Raw genomic sequence first — 20,375 nt, 5'->3', positions numbered from 1 at the left:
CTCTACGTAATGTAATACATTTGTCATTTCTTATTAACTCTTCAGATTTTCATTATTTACAATCCCTTTGGGACACAATAAAAAAGTTTCCACAAAAAGCTCATTATTTCTAATTAATCCTACAACAAAACTTCAAGATGTCCTTGAATGGAGCTCTTTTTCAAAGCAAGGTATCTTATTATCAATTTCCTTCTGTAAATTGCATGTTTGAGGTATTGGTGTAATTTGTATAATAAATATTTTATATTGTTTTAATATACAACTAGACTACTATACATAATACTTAATAAATTATTCACATCTGTGAAATGATAACTTTTTTCTATTAATTATATAGATCATAGTTAGTCTGATTTAGATAAGATTGTAAAAAGAAAGCTTGTTCATTTCCCGGCACCCAGAACTGACTAATCACACAGAAACTATATTAATTACAAACTGCTTGGCCAATATCTTAGGCATATTTCTAGGTAGATCTTATACATTATGCCATTTCTATTATTTTATATTTTACTATGAGGTTCTTGATTTGTTACTTCTTGCTTCTTGGGCAGCTGTATGGCATCTGCCTCCTTTGGCAGTTACATGGCTTCTCCCTGACTCTGCGTACTCTCTCTATATATCTATTCCAGCATGGCTCTATTCTGGCCTGCCACAGGCCAAAGAAGCTTTATTCATTAACCAATAAAAGCAATACATTTATTGAAAAACATCCCACAGCATGAGATTTTAATATTTCCATGCCAGTTTATAGTGTAATAATTTAATCCCCACTTGGGCTAGGTAATAAAGTCACTATAAGGTCTTCGGTGGTAGGGCTTTCAAGTTCATAATTATTAGATAAGGTCATCAGAGTACAATCCTTATTATTTAATAATTATAACTTTAGACAGAGAAGCAGAATAGAAAAGTACAACTATCAAAGCATTCTTTACATCCTGACTTTATGTTGGAGACCTCGGACCATTCACAACTGTCTTTTCAAATTATCCAATTTATGATATAGTAATCCCATTATAAAAAACAGACTATGTCATAGAAAAATGTGATGCTTGAGAGCCTCACAATCATAAGAATGAAATACAACAACCTATCTTTCATATAAAAGCTAAACTTATTGTGGGTCTATAACCACTATTGGAAGTGTGCTATGTGACTAAAATAAATAAATGTCCCTTGCTATACCAATAAAAATAGGTCTAATTGAATCAATGTCTGATAGATTTGGCATTGATTTAATTAAACAGCTGCTTGCTATTCCCAAAATAAAAGTGCCAATATAGTATCTTTCAGAATATCGTGCCAGGTTGACCATTGTTGAATCATTTCACAAATTTAAAACTGGTCAAAATACAGGGAACTGCTGACCATGGGATCATCCAACTAAGATTGATAAATCTACATTTTGCCACTTCTCCCACAGCTAAGTCAATAGGAAAAGGGGAACAAAAGCTTTTCAGAGCCTGAAGACTAGGACTTTTGCCATGAGTTTGTGTCTTCTATATATTATATGAATGTTGAACCCATATATTATATGAATGTTGAACAAGGATATGGTCCCCTTAAGAAAAACAGTTGATATGCCAATATGATTGTGGGATATCTCACAACATTTTATTCCTAGGTGAAGTGTTACAAGTTAATAAATGGCTGTAAGAAAAAAAATATATATATATATATATTTCACACAAAAAAACAAGATTGTGGTTCCCAACAGGCTGTGTGTTTGTGTGTGTGTGTATGTGTGTGTGAGTATAAGGATACTATTTGGTCATTTAAAATAGATACTTCAAGTGTTTACAATTTATATTTTCATTATCTCTAGTTTATATTTATTTTATTTTCATGGTTTAAAAGAATAATATTCATTGTTTTGCTTTCCATTGTCAGGTAATATAAAGTACATTTAAATATTTCTCAATTCCAGAATGGAATGGAATTTTCTTTTGTTGCTATGACTAAAATTAGTTTTTATGTTAGAGTTTTTGGGTTCTTTCACTTCTCCTTAGCTGTAATACTGCAGGATGAGCCCACTTTCCTCATATTATTTAAAGAAATCATATCCTTTAACTCTGATGCATCTGATAAGATATTGATTGAATTCTAGAGCTAACCCTGTTCATTTCATGGCTGGGACACTGTTGTAAGGTCTCAGTATAAAAGATCATCATGCTTCAATCCTTTTAGGTCATTCATTAAACTGATGGTATATTAATGTTTTTATATGGTATTCTCACCATTCTTTTATTTTACAATATATCATTGAATATCATATATCACTTTAAACAATAGCAGTAGTTGGCTCAATAAATAATGTCCAAACATGACAAGCAAATTAATCTTAAGGGAATCAGGAAGAAAAGCAAAGTTTGTGCTATATGTTTCTAAGAGTTGATTTGTAAATCTTTCTGCCATTTTCTACCTTTAAACTGCTGCAGAATTGGCAAGCACATGCAACATGTCTTTATTTCTTTCTCCATAGTCCTTAAAATAACAACAACATAAACTATTTTTGTTTGCAATCTGATTTCTTTTTGTGTTACCTTCTTTATCTAGCAAAACCCAAAACTTTAAAACAATTCAGTCTATAACATAAAAGACCAAAGTTTATTAAAAAGTCAGCCATATGAAAAATAAAATGGAAGATTTAGCTTGATTTATAAAGAGAATTTCTTATATGAAATTTTAATTTTAATGTTATAGCAATTGAGATCACTTATTAACAAGTAGTGTAAACAATTGATTAAATAAAATTGAGACTTGTTTGTATTTGTTGATATTTTCTTGAGGGCTACATATTATGAGTGAGAACTAGAATATTTCAAATCATAGTCACTAAAACATTTTAAAACATACATCCATTGTCATGTTTTATTTTAGAAAAATATTGTAATGAACTAATAAATAAAAAGGCTATATTTTGTTCACTCTCATTATAACTAGTTCTGGACACTTCTTTGTGTGATAATTACACCTAGTTGGTGAATCTACTACACTAAATATCACACCTTAATTACATCATGAAAATTAAATGTTATTGTTTTCTTATCTGCAAGCTCAATGCTTTGTTTTCAACCTATTTTCATTCATATATTGATTTTAAAGTTTAACTTCTACATATCATGATGCTATTCTTCCTATATTTATATTTGAATCATATTATTCATATTGATGACATATTATAGTGATTAAAATACAAGAGTCACTCTTTTGAAAACATAGACATGCAGGTGAACCTTAATTAAGAGATATATTAAAACTGAATCATTTTTAAGTGCTTTTAATCCCATTTATAATTTTTATCAAGGTATTTATTCAAAGACTCTTTTTAGTTTTCACTTTTTTTATCTTGCTTTCATGAGAATTCTATGCAATTTGTTTAGGAATATTCATTCCAGCTCCAACTCTTCTCAAGTTGACATCCACAATTTCCCATCTAACTTTGCGTTCTGTTTTTGTTCATCAAAGACACTATGTATAATGCTGGGCAGACTTTCTTGAATGCAAGATCTACCACTGATCTCTGATCAACTTATTAGGGACAATATTCTTAGAGAAAACTGACTCCTTCTATTTCTATTGAAATTGGCAGTAGCTCCTGTGCTAGAAGAGATGCTCTTTATGACCAAATCCCCTCTTCCTGATGGAAATTGTTCAGGTTTAGTCTTTTACAGAATTTGTTCATGGTGTCACAACCATCATGAGCTCTTATGTGCAGCTGCTTCATTTTGTCCAAAAGACACTGTTTCATTTTAGACATCAACTCTCTAGCTGTGACGTTCTTCCCACCACTTTTGCCACAATAACCTCTTAGTCTTGGGGTGTGGTATATATTTGCCATTTGGGGTTGAATTGTAAGTAGAGACTGCACAGTGGATTTCTGGCATCCCAGACCCAAATAATCTCACAGAAATAATGTTAATTACAACACCGTTTGTTCAATAGCTTAGGCATATTCCTAGGTTGTTCTTACATCTTAAATTAATTCATTTCTCCTAACCTATGCATCATCTTGGGGCTATGGCCTACCGGTAAGGGCCCAGCATCTTTCTCCTTCGGCAGCTACATGACATCTCCCTGGCTCTGCATTCTTTCTCCTCTAACTCTGCTTGGAATTCCTACCTTGATGCTTTCTATTCTGCCACAGAGCAAAGAAACTTCTCTATTAACCAATGGTAAGAAACACACTAACAGCATAAAGAGGGCAATCCCACATCACTGGGCATTCTGGAATCTCCTATTCTCTGTACATTGACCATTTGTGAGGCTCTGGTTAGGGCATATACTGAAAATTTAAGCTCTTCTGATGAGAATTAATAAATGCTTCAATATATGGATCAAATGATAGAGCTTTAGGAGTTGGTTTAATGTAATGTTTGTTTATCCAGATAATTGTACTAAGTTTTCTTTTAGAATGCAAGAATGGCTAGACACAGGTTCTTCATGATAATCTGAGAAGTTTTACTTCCTAATTTTAATATTCATAATTATAACATAAATGCTAGTGAACATAGTAGAGTTAGCAGAAAAGAATATATTGGAATTAGAGGTAGATATTTAAATTTCTGTAATACATTACAAAAGTTGCTCTGTATTTAAGAATATCAAAAAACAAAGCACTACCTCCCCAACTAATTTACAGTTCCCTACACTGATATGACTAAAAATAATCACAGCAATAAGAGAAAGGAAAGCCAAGTGATTTCTCCTTGATTTTTCTATATTGTTTTTAATGATATATACTTGTAAGTTTCTTAATTAGCTTGAAAACATCCTCAGCTTTGTTACATCTTTAAGTTAATTCCTTTTCCTATAAATGTTAGAAAATGCATATCTTTTGAGAGGAAATTATTAAACAGTAGGATATAAATGAAATAAATTTCATTCTTTACATGATTTCATTAAACTCCAGAAAATATGTAATTATCTAAAACATATATAAAAGTAAACAACTAAGATAAAGTTAACATATCCACCTTGGAACACTTGTATTCTTCAGTAGAATCTCAATTACTTTGTGGCTGATGAGGGATTTATGAAGTGCCAATCAAGGCACAACTCTCCAGTCCTCTCCCACGGTTGAAGTCCTGCTGTCAGGAGAGTACTGGAAAGTTGTTCATTCATTTGTGGTGACAGATACAGACTTGACAAGCCTTATATTGGGACTCCTGCCTGAGGGAGTAACACAGAGTGAAACGAGGAATACAAAATTAATGGAGGAAGCTGTCACTTGCCAATCTCCCTTCTCACAACTTATTTTACTTTGGACTATAGTTCACAGAATTATTCGCCAACAGAAAACAGGCATCTGTGAATTGTCTTAGCTCTGAGACTTGAATTCCTCAGAGCTAAATAGTTATCAGATTGGTTGGGTTTTTATTTATTTATTTTTAGCTATTTAAAGATATTGTGGCATTCTGAGAAATAAAAACCAAGATGACTTATTTAAATAAAATTAATTGGCAAAAAGTGTAAAGGTAAAATTTTATCTTAAATATGAAAGTCAATTTTAGCAATAGTTGAATATACTAATTGTGAGAGAACAATAAATGTTTAGTATTCTAGTATCATTTTTTTCTAATTTGCTCTATATTTCTCTACTGCTTTGAGCCATATATTCTTAAACTGCATTATATAATTCAAATTTTGCCACAACCCAAAAGATGCATGGTAATCTATTTAAATCTTACTCTTCCAAATTGTCTGACAATTATTTTGAAAACTTACTATGATACAACTCACGTGACAAGAATAATTAGTAACTACAGATGAGGATGACTTTACAAACAGTGCTTCAACACTTACCATGGCCACTTTACTATAGAAGAGATTGATTTCATATTCTCACAACAGAACATGATAAAATGGTGGATATTTGGAAATTTGGACATGAGAGGTGTATTACCAAGAAATTGAAAGTTCATATTCTTTTTTTTTTTTTTTTTTTTTTTTTTTTTGGCTTTTTGAGACAGGGTTTCTCTGTAGCTTTGAGCCTGTCCTGGAACTCCCTTTGTAGACCAGGCTGGCCTCGAACTCACAGAGATCCGCCTGCCTCTGCCTCCCGAGTGCTGGGATTAAAGGCGTGTGCCACCACCGCCTGGCTGAAAGTTCATATTCTTAATATTTATTGAGAGACAGATTTCACAATATAACAACCTAAAAATGACAAAAAGATTGAAAGTGTTATTTATAGGGTCATAAATACTAATTGTATTAACTGCAAATAGAGAACATATTTTTCCTCATACTACCAAAGAAAATATACTAATATTTCTTGTAATAGTTATCAAAATGACAGAAAAAAGAGAAATTTGCACCAAATATTTAACACCATAAAATTCCTTTTATCATATATATTTTAATCTACATATCTAGAATATAATTAGATGTATAGACATCAAGTGATTATCAATACAAATATAATGAAGTTATACAATATGATATTGTAGTAGGGATCCCGCTTTTTAGTTCCTGGCTGCCAAGACTTGAAATAACCACACAGATACTGTATGAATTAAATCACTGCTTGGCCCATTAGCTCTATCTTCTTATTGGCTGACTTTTACATCTTAATTTAACCCATTTCTACTAATCTGTGTTTCGTCACATGGCTCTGGATTACCAGCAGATGTCCATCAGGCAGTGTCCTTCTCTGATGGGGCTACATGGCTTCTTCAGACTCTGCCATCTTTCTTCCACCATTCATTTTTCCCCACTATCTTTCCTCTATTCTGCTCTGTGCAGACCCAGGCCAGTTTCTTTATTATCTAATGGTATTGACAGCATACACCTGTTTTTTTTTCTGTTTAAATAAAAAGGAATTTTTTAACTTTAACATAGCAATATTACATACAACAAAACAGGTATCAAGCAAGAACTGCAGTTTACAATACTTATATCTATTTTATCTTTTTATCATAACTAAGGGAAACTATAACTATTCTTCAACTCCATCAAATACTGCAGAAGGATATAATATTACCTAAGTTTACAGGAAGTACATTGTAAGCAACTTCCAAAAATCTAGAATTGACAGAGACATCTCTCTGCCTGGGCAGTCACCCAAAGTTCTTCTGTAGCAGTGCATGCTATCTGGCAGGTTTGTCAATGAAGCAGGAAATGCAAAGACAGTTCTGCCTATATTGACAGTTTGTCACCTTCTTCTGTATCCTGAAGAATGTGTAGCAGACTCTTTCATGAAGCAGGAACCCCGAAGGGCCATCTCAAATTCAGGCAAGTTCAGTAGTCATTTCACTGTGGGTCTATATGTCCAGTTCACATAGCATAGAATCAAGCAGTCCAGGTAAGAGCAGTTTCTTGCTCAAATGGCTAACCAACTCCATAAAGATTCTCTTCTATGTCCGTCATTCTCTTGAAGTAATTGGTGCTGGAAGGAGCAGATGTGTCTGTCTCATGTGATGAAAAGTTCTAAGTTCTTTCTTAAATATGTTAAACACCATATTCTGTAGATCTTTGAAAGGTTTAAAGATTATCTATTTAACTGAACTACATCTCTATATATCTAGAAAACGTAGCTAACATGACTACAAACTTGACTATTATAGATGATTATCTCTTGAACCATATGTCTTAATGATACATTACATTTTAAATGAGCTTCACAAACAACACAATCAAGAACAGAAATTTGCATATGACAAAATTGACCTTAAATTTTTATCAATAAACCAAGATCTATATATACCAAAGCAAATCTCTATAGCATATCCCCCTTTAAATGTAAACAAATATTTATAAACCATTATAAATTTGGGCATAGTTCTCTCCAACTGCTTCCTGCTTTTGTTGGGAGAAGTATTTTCCTTTGGGGGGGTTTTCATGGAGACCTATTGGATGCTATTGGTCCATCAAACAACATTAGTCTGGAAGGATTCCACAAGTTCTGATCCTCTGTGGAAACAAAGGAAGACTCTCTTTTCCAAAGCAACATATCCTTAGAATCAAATTCTGAAGTCAAGAAATCTTTAAATCATATGTGTTGGTTTAGTTTAGCAGTCCCGAGAATCAAATGTCTCTCTGCCATCAAAAAATTCAAAGAAAATATAATAATATATAATCTAGGCTCTCTATGTATTTTCCATCTTTTCATGTCTTATTTTTCTTACTCCTTTTAACCTACATTACTGTCTCTTTACTCTTTTTCTTCTCTCGCCCAAGCCTATGTACATTTTTTAACACTTTGACCCATTTAGAGGTCTATATTTGTCCGAATCTGTCTTTATTGTGTATCTGTAATTATTTTCTGACCATGAAGGCTTCTTAAAATGCTAAGTATTTATTAAAATACTAAGTAGCAGCATTGCTAGGGCAAACACAGCCCTACCTGCTTGCTCTGAACAGTCTAACATGGCAGAAGTCCATTCATTGTCTCTGAAATTGCTGGGTGGGAACCATACTCATTACCTCAGCTCTGATAACCAGCTAGACATGCTGCAATCAATTAACTTGCAACATGCAGCCCACAAACCCCATTGAGGTGCTCAGCCTCCTAAAGAGCCAGAGGTCATGCTGGCAGCATGGCCTAGGAAGTCACCATTTGGAAACTGTGTGCTTTCTTTCTTTTTTTTTTTTTCTGCTACTACTGCTGAATTAGGAAAACTTCTCTAAAATGAGATCCTGCGTGCTGCCAACAAGCAGAGCCCATCTGAAACAACAACAACAAAACAATGCGACTAACCTTTGATTTTTAGTGTCTAGAATTCCTTTTCAAGCCATCTCAGGTTTTGTATGAATTTAGCTAGCACATGTTGGAGCACCAGTTTATAATAGGGGACTGCGTTTCTGCTCCCAGCTGCCTATACTCAAAATAACCACACAGAAACTGTATTAATTAAGTCCCTGTTTGGCCCATTAGCTCTAGCTTCTTATTGGCTAACTTTTACATCTTATCTTAACCAATTTCTATTAATTTGTGTATCGCTACGTGGCTGTGTCCATCTCTGGCAGGGCTACCTGACTTCTCCTGACTCTGCCTTCTTTCTCTGAGCATTCAGTTTATTTTTTCCCACCTAGTTCTACTCTGCTCTATCTAGCCAAGCCAGTTTCCTGATTAACCAATGCTATTCACAGCATACAGAGGGAATCCCACCTTACCTCCCCTTTTCTGTTTAATTTAAAAAAGGTTTTAACTTTAACATAGTAAAACTGCATAGATATTGCATTAATGATTGATTCAAGTAACAAAGTAAAACATACTAAAACATTTGAATCTGTAAAGAAATCAAAACACAATTATATACTTTACAAAATTAAACAACCATGAATAGTTTATTCTTGAATATGAAAGTTGATCTATTTCTACCTATGAATGAAAAATTATTATTGTACAATTATCAGTACATTAAAGGTTAAATAGAAAATAAATTAAAATATAAATATTTCATAAAATTTATTACAAAATTGAATCAGATGACTCGGAGAAATGCCTCTAACTACCAGTACTTGCTGATCCTTAGATCCACTCCCAGCATCCATGTTGAGCGGCAGTGGAATATATAATGTACATTAATCATATGTTTCTAATATGACACACTTGGTACACATTTGTAAAATTAAAAGAAAAGAGAAAGAGAGCAATATTACAATATAGTGAAACATAAATTGCGTGCATACATGTGTGAATGCAAACATATGTGCATGTCTGTGCCTATGCATGTATTTAGTAGACTATGTTAAATAGTGAATCTTAAAAATTAAATATCACCTTGCATAATTGTTTTTATGAAATTTATTTAGAAGAAATTTATAAAATGAATTATTTTTAAACTGAGTTTTATATATGTTGAAAGCTAAATTAGAAGATACATATCACTTATAAATAATAAATTCAATAGTTAAATGATGAAATAACAAACATGTAAGTTTGTTTGGGGGATTAAAACATAAAAAACTAATTTAGATGATCTCATATCTATTAATGAAAAAATCACATATTAAAATGATATAATAAAAGTCTAATATATGTTAAACAAATAAAAATGCAAGTTTAGAGGAAAAGTACTTGAATAATGTAATTTCTTTATGCAGTTTTGAGTTAGAATAAGGCATTCCATTTCTCAAAGTAATTTCCTTCTTTTAGAAAAACTAAAAGTAATATCAAAACAATAAAATTGAGGGTAACAATGGATAATGATGCAAAGTATAAGATGGTGCTAAAAGATATTCATTAAATAATGGCAAAAGCAGAATTATTTTAAATCTACTATAGATATACATTACATTAATATGTAAATTTACAATAAATTTAAAATTTTAGTAATGATTTTTTGTTCTTCATCACTTATTTAATCAGTATATACTAAAATGATTTGTATGTTTTGATTTTTTTAATTTATGAGTGTATAACCAACAAATGGACTCCTTTCTCATTATTTTGCAATCATAGTGTTACACAGTCCAAACAAAAACAGAGTACTAACAATTTCTTTGTAGTATTAACAACTGTACAGAATATGAGAAATTTGAACATTTTTTCTATGAATAGCAGAGTGTTTTGATTTTATACTTACTGATACTCTGTTAATGAGACATGTACCAAATGCTGATTTCTTTATTGTTTTTCAGACAGCATCTGCCAATGAACTGATGTTCATAAGTATAATTTAAACTGGAGAAATGCAAAGCCTTTAAATGGTCTCAATTTTGTATTACTTTTTGGCTCCTTTTTCCCTGCCCCTTCCTTCCACTTCCTTCCATGCTTCTCATTATTTATTCTATTAAGGAAGCTTTTAGCTTGTGAAAAATACACTCCATACTAAGAAAAGTAATCTCTGTGAATAAAGATATTGTTTTGTTGCACTATTTTTCCAATAATTTACATATTTAATGATGACAAACTGGAAATAGTATTTAGGCATTGGTCGTTCCCAATGGAATAAAAGGTGTCAACAGAAATAGAAAGGTGGAAAGAATATATGATAATTCTGGCACAGGACTTCCCCAAAAATTAGAAACTTACTCATTTGTATTTGTGCTCTCCAGTATATAATAAGTATTTTTCCTGTTATGGATACCAATTATATGAAAAAAATTTAGATGTATTATTGTAAATTGCTATTCTGGACTTGCATTAATTTTCCTCGACCCATTGATAATTCTACATAGCATATAGAATCATGAAAGTAACTCCAAATTCCTAATGGTATCTAAAAAATGTGATTGGTGAGAATGAGAATGAAAATGTAGCCATCAAAATACAATTCACGTAAATCACCGAAAACAGTTTTAGCAACTCTCATAAGAGGATAATTACTCTAAATCATAATTTAGACTAAGAAAGTTCTGCTTTAAAAAATGCAAAATGGTTTTCTTTTGATGAATTAATCAAATGTAAATCATTCAGATAAAACATGCATTTGTCAGTATATTCTTAGCCTTTTGAATATAAGCAAATATAAATATATAAGTATAAATGAATTTAAAAAATATTGATAGATAGATGAGGATACCTTGCATACAAATAATTGTCTTAGATTGTCTAATTTGAAGATGAACCTTTCTGTAAATAAATTTTAAGTGTTGGGAACAAAGTTAATCTCATTAAACAATGCTGAAACAAAATCCAAATAGAGTACTATGTTACCACACAGAAATTAAAATATACTTGCACATATATTCAATGAGCACACCCAAATAAGCATCAATATATGAAAATGATAGAAACAGCTGTTTAACTTTATAGAAACAAATACAGTATGGGACAGACTTTTCCAAATTATATTCAACTTTTAAATGTTCATCTACGAAAATGAGAAATATTATATTCTGTTTTTTTCTATTATTTTGTTATTAGTGTTTTCATTTGTTTGGTTTTGTTTTGTTTTATGACAGAATTTTATGCACTCCAATCTGGTGTTCAACTTTCCACACAATGACATTAAATTCTCTTGCTTTTAATTTTCAATTGTTGGGATTTATTGTGTGAACAGTTATTCTTGAGGTATGTAACAACGGTATTATCATCCCAGACAAGAACCAGCAATAGATCAAAATATGGCCATTTACAAAACCCAACTTGCTGAGCCAATGAGTTTCACTGTGGTTGCTTACTGGAATCCAGGTGAGGGGTTATGTAGAGGATCAGAAATGACTCAAGGACAGCTGTATCGGTAAAGACTACCCCAATATGTGTAGTAGTCTTAAAAGCTGGAAATCAGTAGCTCACTGTACAGTCTGCGGATAACTGACAAATGAACGGTGTCCTTTTCAGGAGGCTCATTTAGTCCGTGTCTTTTAAAGGTGGCGAAGCTGCTGTTTGTATCCTCTAAGCAGTTTTGCTGGGCTCTGCTTCTATCAACCTATTCAGCCAGCCTTTTTTCAGGAAGCTGAGCTTGTATGAAAGTCTTCTTGGAAGTTTGGTTTATCTGAAATTAATTCTCAGCACTGTTTGCTCTTTACATACTCTCGAAATGGGAGGGTCCTAATGTATCTGGTCAGTTTAATGATTTTCTAAAGTGATGTTGAATTGTTTGCTTTCTTTCTTTTTCTTTCTTTTTTATTTCTCTCTCTCTCTCTCTCTCTCTCTTTTTTTTTTTTTTTTTTTTTTTTTTTTTTTTTTTTTTTTTTTTGAGAAGGGGTTTCTATGTAGCTTGAAACCTGTCCTGGAACTAGCTCTTTTAGACCAAGCTGGTCTCAAACTCACAAAGATCCTCTCACCTCTGTTTCCGAGTGCTGGAATTAAAGGCATGTACCACCACCTCCCGCCTCCTTTGCTTTCTTTTTTAGGCACTTCTTTGCACGATGGCACAGGATGTTTCAACTTTGAAGGAAACCGCTGCATAGCTGATTAGATATAGGTATCACAACCTCTTGAAATTCTGCAAATGCATTCAAATATACATGTATATAATCTTAAGAAAAAAATCATATTGGAAATAATAATTATAGCAAAATTGTTGACTCATTGCAGACTTTCAGTTAGACGACAGAAGCAAAGGCAAAGCAGTAGCAAACATGCAGATTCTAAGTTTATTCTTTAATACATTCAATGAAAAAAATTGAATCACTTCTGACAGCTATACAAAGCACTGCGTGTGAAAATACACGGCAGCTCCTCTCTCCTATACAACTTTGCATTTTCATATAGTTGAAAATAAAGATCATTGAGTAAAAGATTAGTAGAAATCATTCCTATATATTTCTTTCTATCTTCTATTCTTTTGAAAATAGATTCTAATCTTCTACAATATATCGTGACCAATTTCTCCTCCCTTTACTCCTTCCAGCTCCTTCCTACCTCGCCTTTCTCTCCCAAATTCTCTCCTTTTGTTTCTAAGCTATAAGAATTAATAAATCAAGAGATATGTAATCTTAAAAATACACCATATTTTGGCAACAAATATTTTACCAATGAGATAATTTGGGTATTTTTAATATATACTCCTACAACACAAGAAAGGAATTCATTTAGTTTCATTCTAAAGCTGGTTAGAATATCATAACCCCAGGCACATTAGGGTGGTTAACAAATGGCCTCAGGATAATGAGAAATTAAATGTCAAAAAACTTTTTTATGCATTTCATCACTGTGAGCCCATATTTACATTTCTTGACAGAATAATATTCATTATAAAACTGATATTTCTTTTTTATAGTTTCAGTAATTTATGGGTTTCAAAATATGTCTTTTCCAGTAAATGACATGTGTAGTACTCAATTGAAAATCATTATAATTGCACTATTATAATTTTATAGTGATAAGCTAAGATTTCTTGCTTGCGTTACTACATATAACAGAAGTTCAATACTGTAATTCCATTTTGGTAACTCAAGGCTTAATTTTTGGGTAATGTTAAGGAAACAGGGATAGTTAAACAGATAAAAAGTCAAAACATATTTCAAATAAGAAAATTTGAAAAGGATTGAGGGAAATTCAGTAAATTTCAGTATTGAGCTTATTAACTGTTTGCAGTTACAGCCTGATGTGGAGAGCTTAACCATGGAGTAGCTTGGATAGAGAAAATTCTCAGAAAACTAATTTAAGAAGTTCTACCTGAAAGCAGAAGAGACTGTTTGCAAATCCTGATCTTCTCCCAGGTCGGTATAGATGACAAATGGGGGGAGTGGGTATGATTCTATATAAACTCACTTTAATAAATAGTGTGGTGTAGATCCTGTATGGATGGGGACAGAAGTTCCAACAAACCTTCCACTGAGAACAAAGAGCTTCCAAGGCCTTTAGTGGAGTCTGGCAAGGCAAATCATGTCTCGGTATAAATTATCCTTTATTCTGGTGGTATAAATATTTGTAAGAATAAGAAAGAGATAGATAATCACACATTAGATATTTCACAAAATGAAACCTAAATACGATAAATCTTTTGAATGTTTTTTTACTATGTTTTTAATACAAATTGTATTATAATCATAAGTGAGTAGTTTTATATAACAAATGTATTATTAATAAATATAATTAATGATCATTATAGTTATAAGGTAAAGGATTATGAAATATTTATTTTGTATAATTAATTGTATATACTATTACAGATCAAATTCACATGGATATATTCCTCTGAAAACACAGTTAAGAAAATATCATCTGATTTTGAATTAAATATATTTATAGAGGAAATCCTAACAAATATTTTTTAGTAAATTTATCTCTCTTCATCTCTACCAAAGGTGAAGCTGTCATTGGTGGACAGTTTAGATCATATTTTTGGTATGTTAGTAACAAATTATGTTCAAACTGTTACATTGGAAGATATTACATGGGATTACCAGCTTTCTCCAAATATTTTGGTGCCAAAAAAGGTTGTTATGTAACTAGGGTGGCCATTCGAAGATTATATTCTGGCTGTTTCTTTGCATGTGTTTGCTGTTTTCAGTTGCACCGTGATATGAGGAATATTCTCCCCATCTGCTTGCTGCAGATAATTTTAATCAATTGAACTAAAATATATAATATCCTCTTCATATCTATGAAGAGTAAGATTCCCTCTTTTTGAAAAATCTCTGGAATGAGAAGATGATTTATATTCAACATGATGTTTTTCTCTGCAACTTATATTAAAAGAGAAAATGTGTACCCTCTGACAACATTTCCCCATTTTTATCATCCCTTAGTTCCCAGTAATAATGCTTTCACTGAGTGAGATATCCTTTTAGTAATAAAAAATATAAAGCATTCCTCTGTGTGTATCTGGCTTAATACAAGTAGCACAGTATCTTCCAAGATATACTTTGTCTAGTATATCCGGATTTTCTTTTTATGGCTACAAATATCAAATGTGTAATCCCCTATACACATATTTCTTTTGGACATTTAGGTTTTTGCATATTCTTACACAATGTGACAAGTGATTGGTAAACATGAAAATGCTTATTTCCCTTCAAGTTTCTTCCTTTGCCATTTCTCCAAGAAGCTGATATATGGGACTGATGGACTTTCCTTTGTGCATATGAAAACTCCAACCACTGTTGATAATGTCTTGATCAATTTACATTCCTACGAGGAAAACTTTAGGATTTCTAGGCATCACTTGTGCCAACACCCTTGTCTTTTGACTTTGTAATAATGTGTGCTAACAAATTTGAGATAGTAATGGAGAATCACTCCTTATATATGTGTTGCCCAGAATTCTATCTGCACAGGTTTTTTTATACATTTAAATTGACCTACATTGTCATTAGTTTATATATAACAAAAAATTTAAATGTTTTGGATAGGAATACATTATTTACAATGTCTTTTGAGGTATTTTCTCCTAATAAATATACTATATCTCATGTGTATGTGTGCATACAATTCTTTTTGTGTTGTTTTTGCTGTGTACAAATGTTTTAGTTTAAGCAGTTCTGGATATTACTTGTAATTTTGAGTCTATAAACTTCACAACAGAACCTGAATTCAATGTCTTAAAGACTGTTTTATAAAAAAAATGAGATTTAATGGTTATAGTTTAAGCTTTTACTTCCAATTTTAATTAACATTTAAATATATTAAAATAATATGTAATAACAGTTTATCTTTAATTTCATTTTGCATGCAAATATTTTTATACCTAATTGCAAACTTTTTCATAATTACTAAAAATTATCCAATCTTATACTTATAGCTTTATTTATTGATTTTTTATTTTAGTTCATTAGTTTATGTACTGGTTTCAGGTCACTACATTTTGCCCATATAATTTAATCCTAAATACGCACATTTGTTACATAATTTAATTGTCTTCATGTTTTTAACAATATCATCTATTTTTGATTTGAGGTAATGGTACCGCTGAATTAGTCACTTGAGGAAGCACATACATTGAACACTGTGAATGGTGTTTATTTTTCATTTAACTCCAAATATTGTGATTAAAAAATATATAAAGTTTCAATTAATTACTTCATCTTTGTTTGTCTGGGAAAGTACTTATGTTAAATATTAAACATCAGTACTACCGTTTTTTTTTTGTTTTTTTTTTTTTTTTGTTTTTTTTTCGAGACAGGGTTTCTCTGTGGTTTTGGAGCCTGTCCTGGAACTAGCTCTTGTAGACCAGGCTGGTCTCGAACTCACAGAGATCCGCCTGCCTCTGCCTCCCGAGTGCTGGGATTAAAGGCGTGCGCCACCACCGCCCGGCTCTAGGTAGAGGATTTTTAACTTGCTCTTTCTTTTCTACTTATTCTTTTCAGTTTGATTATGCACCCCACTATTTTTCATATGAAATTTCATTATAAAGAACCAATAAGAGTTTCATAGGGTTTTCTTTATGTGGAAAAAAATCTTGACTGCTAAACTCCTTCTTCTATTTTATTTTTCGGAATTTTATGCTACTATGTATTGGGAAGCTTTCTTGAGCTCAAATCAGATTTGAGATTCACAGTCTTCCAATGCCAGAATTGCCAAATTATTGTAATTTTGAAATATAAAATCAAATGTTCCTTGAAGGTATCAAGTTCAGGGTTATGTATTAGTAGTATTTGCCCCTCTGAAAAATTCTAAACATCTTCAAATATTTTTAAAATACTTTACTAGTTTTTTAAGAATTTCACTCAATAATTTTGATCATATTTACTCTCACTTCAAATTCTTTCATATCCATTCCTTCTTTCAGTTTTTCCCTGCCTATATAAAAGGTATTTTTGTTTATTTTCTATTTGTTTGTTTGTTTGTTTGTTTTTCTATTTCTTCTTTAACTCTTGTGAAGTCCAGTTCACAGGGCTCACTACTCTTGGCAGTGGGAACTGTCTTAGGTGTAGTCAATCTACTAAGGGTCATGTCCTTCACAGAAATCTGTCTCACTCTCTCTCAGAACTTATCAAATACCCGTAGCCCAGGCCATGAATATCCAGACACCTTCCATTGACTGTGGAAAACTACATTTGAGGCAACACAAGTCTCAACAGACTTTTTGTGTACCTTTTTACCTTGAGTTATTATATCTCCATAAAGGGTATCAGGTACTCTACATTTGTTACTAGTTTACTTGTTTGTATTGTTTCCTCAGAAACTGATACTAAAACTAAGTGTAGTGAATAAAATTAAAGTCAATCTAGACAGACATTACAACACTAATACCTGTATAAGTATTTGAATTATATTATACAGTGTGATTTTACTCTAAACCAGAGTGCAGGAAAAAATGTCCATTTACTTTTTCTAATTCATATATATGGCATTCATTTTAGTATAATTTGAAAAAGTTTGGCTTAAGCATATTAGTAACTGGGACTTAAAATTTTAAGCTTGAATCTATATCATACATATAACTAATGTCCCAATAATTGCAATCAAAATGATATGGTGCTACATATCAATAAGCTGAGGACCAAATCATTTTGCTTACCAAATAAAATAATTTTTTAGAAATAATTTGTACTTCTAGTTTAACAAATAAAAATCATGAATACCACGGAAGACCACAATGTGTCTTATGAAGATACTTATGTGCAGATACCCCTGCATTTTGGTAGCTCTACTAGGTTGTTTTAAATTTTTTTGCACTTGGTATCAGTGGTTAAATTTAATTTAATTTCCAATTAAAAATAATTTGCTGCAGTTTGCATCTGAGTATGCATTCTGCAGTTTGATGGCACACAGTAATTAGGGTTCAGAAGAGGGAAGGTTTACAAAATGTTGATTAACGATCTTAATTACAATATTCTTCACATTTAATTTTGAAGGATGCAGGTTAAGAACTGGTAAAGCATCTTCTAGCATGACTTGCATATTGGTAGACAGAGAAAAGACGAGATTAAGGGGCAGGTCACTTTACCCTTTGAGCCACTAATATGAAAAGAAGGAAAAAGTCCTACCCTTTGCTGCTGAATGGCTTCTATGGATAGCTTCAGTAAAAAAGGTAGCCAATATTTGATGATGTACTCACTGGTGACTGCAACAGATTCCAAAGGATAGAATGATACCATGGTTATACAATTAACCCTTTTAATTAGGAAGGTTTGAGCAGTGCAGGGGATGGTGGTTGATAACAGTGGGGATAATTTTTTTAAATATTTATTTATTTATTATGTATACAATAATAAATATTGCCTGTGTGTATTCCTGCAGGCCAGAAGAGGGCACCAGACTTCATTACAGATGGTTGTGAGTCACCATGTGGTTGCTGGGAATTGAACTCAGGACCTTTGGAAGAGCAGGCAATGCTCTTAACCTCTGAGCCATCTCTCCAGCCCCAGTGGGGATAATTTTAAGGAAGGCAGGGGATAAGAGCAATGTCTAGTAATTATCTAGAATGTGAGATATCTATATCTATATCTATCTATTTGTCAAAGAACTAATTTAATTAATATTTTTAAATATACTAGCAGACATGGGGGACCTACTTGTATAATCCTAGTGCTTGGAAGCCCAGGGTACTAGGATTCTCATGAGTTTGAGGCCAGTCGATAAACATATAGAAACCTTGATTTACACATATATAGGCAATGAATATGAGCATAATTCATAATGCAAGGTAAAATCAAATAGAAATAAAAAACAATTTTTGACCTAAGTATTATATTAATTAATTAGTAATTAATTCATAGGATTAATTCTGCCTCTGAGAGTAAGCATATACTAAACAATCATTAAAGAATCATTTAAAGTATTTTTATTATTTATATCTTTATTTATTTATTTTTGTTTGAGTGATTTGTCCGCATGTATATATGTGCACCAAATATTTGCCTTTTCCTGCTGAAACCAGCAGATATCCTGGGCCTGGAGATACAGACATTTGTCACCCAAAATGGAATTTAGCTCCTCCTCAAAATCAGCAAGTACTATTGACTTTTGATCCATCTCTATAGCGCTGAATTGGTTTAGTTTACCAGTGAGCTGTATCCCATAATAGCATTGGAGACACCTTCTCTGATTATGAATGTTTCCTATATGGAGGAATCGTCCTGCTCAGTTCCAAACTTACCTTCTCTATATCATGCATTTAGTTCAGTTCTGCTTAGCAACCAAGAGGGATGTCCAAAAGCTGTATTGCCTACTGAGTCTTAGGGGCTTCCCTGACTATGAATTAATGAGGAGACATATTACCCTTTCAATGGGAGTTTTTATTAACCAATGGTTTTAAGAAGAGTCTCCTACAGGCAGCTCAAATATTTTCCACAAAATCTTTTGTAAAAAATAATATGAATTATACTTTTTAGGTGTGGTAATAAGATACCTTAATTGTATGCTTTGTTTGTAAAAGTCTTCATTTTGATTGACCCTACAACAGTTTCTCTCTATCATCCTATCCCATTCCTGCTTTATATCCAAAATTTTATCTTCTTTATTTTTATATTATCTGTGTTCCCCAACCTCTTCCTCTACAGCATGTCATTTACATAGCCCATTTTTACAATCATGGTCAGTATACCAAGTTGATCGCAAAAGTTGAGAGGTTCAAAGCTAAGATTCACACATGAGAGAGAACATGTTTTTGTTGTTGTCTTCTGTGTGTATGTGTGCACGCTTGGGTAACTACAGATTTCCATATTTTAACTGCAAATAAAATTATTTCATTTGTGTCTACAACTGAATAAAATTCGATCGTGTTCATAATGACATTTTCATTATATATTCATTATTTGAGGCAACACTAAACTAAGTCCATTCCTCAACAATTGTGAACAGAGCAGTAATTAACATGGAGTGGGGGTGTCACTATGATAGAGTATAATGTCGTTTAGGTATTTACCTCAGGAGAGAAAGAGTTGAGCATTCTGCTAAACCAATTTCTAGTTTCCTTTGCACTCGCCAAACGCACTTCCATAGTAGATGCACCAGTTTTCACTTCCATCATCAATCAGAAGTGCTTCTTTCCCGCACATCATCATTAACTCAGTGTAGTGAACTGTATTCTCACAGTAGCTTCACTTTGCTTTTTCTTGGGGACTAATGATGCTGAACATATTTATAGTATTTA

This window comes from Chionomys nivalis, chromosome 6, assembly GCF_950005125.1.
Source record: "Chionomys nivalis chromosome 6, mChiNiv1.1, whole genome shotgun sequence".
Lineage (NCBI taxonomy): Eukaryota > Metazoa > Chordata > Mammalia > Rodentia > Cricetidae > Chionomys > Chionomys nivalis.
Note: the sequence above shows the minus strand (reverse complement) of the source record.